Raw genomic sequence first — 521 nt, 5'->3', positions numbered from 1 at the left:
GGCTGGACTGGATTCGAACCCACCAGCTCAGGTGTACGTGGCAGGCGCCTTGGCAGCTTGAGCCACAGGCACCGAGCCATTTTTTCCTGTTTTTTTGAGACAGAATCTCACTTTGCTGCTCTGGGTAGAGTGCTGTGGAGCCATAGCTCACAGCAACCTCAAACTACTGGACTTAAACAATCCTCTTGCTTCAGCCTTCTGAGTAGCTGGGACTACAGGTGCCCAGCTAGTTTTTCTATTTTTAGTAGAGATGGGGTCTCGCTCTTACTCAGACTGGTCTCAAACTTCTAAGCTCAAGCAGTCCACCTGCCTTGGCCTCCCTGAGTGCTAGGATTACAGGCATGAGGCACCTCACCCAGCCCAGCATGTGAGTTTAAGGAAGGGGATACATGCGTGGAGGATGATGGGGAATTGCTCACACCACTACCTATATGTGCAAAGGAAATGTGGCAAAGTGAATCTTCTTCATACATCATATGGTGAGGGGCGAGTGCCAAAACTTTAATTAGCATCTCAGTCTC

This window comes from Otolemur garnettii, unplaced genomic scaffold (genome assembly GCF_000181295.1).
Source record: "Otolemur garnettii isolate 467f Iridium unplaced genomic scaffold, OtoGar3 scaffold00261, whole genome shotgun sequence".
NCBI lineage: Eukaryota > Metazoa > Chordata > Mammalia > Primates > Galagidae > Otolemur > Otolemur garnettii.
The sequence above is the reverse complement of the archived record's forward strand: the minus strand, read 5'-3'. Positions refer to the sequence as shown.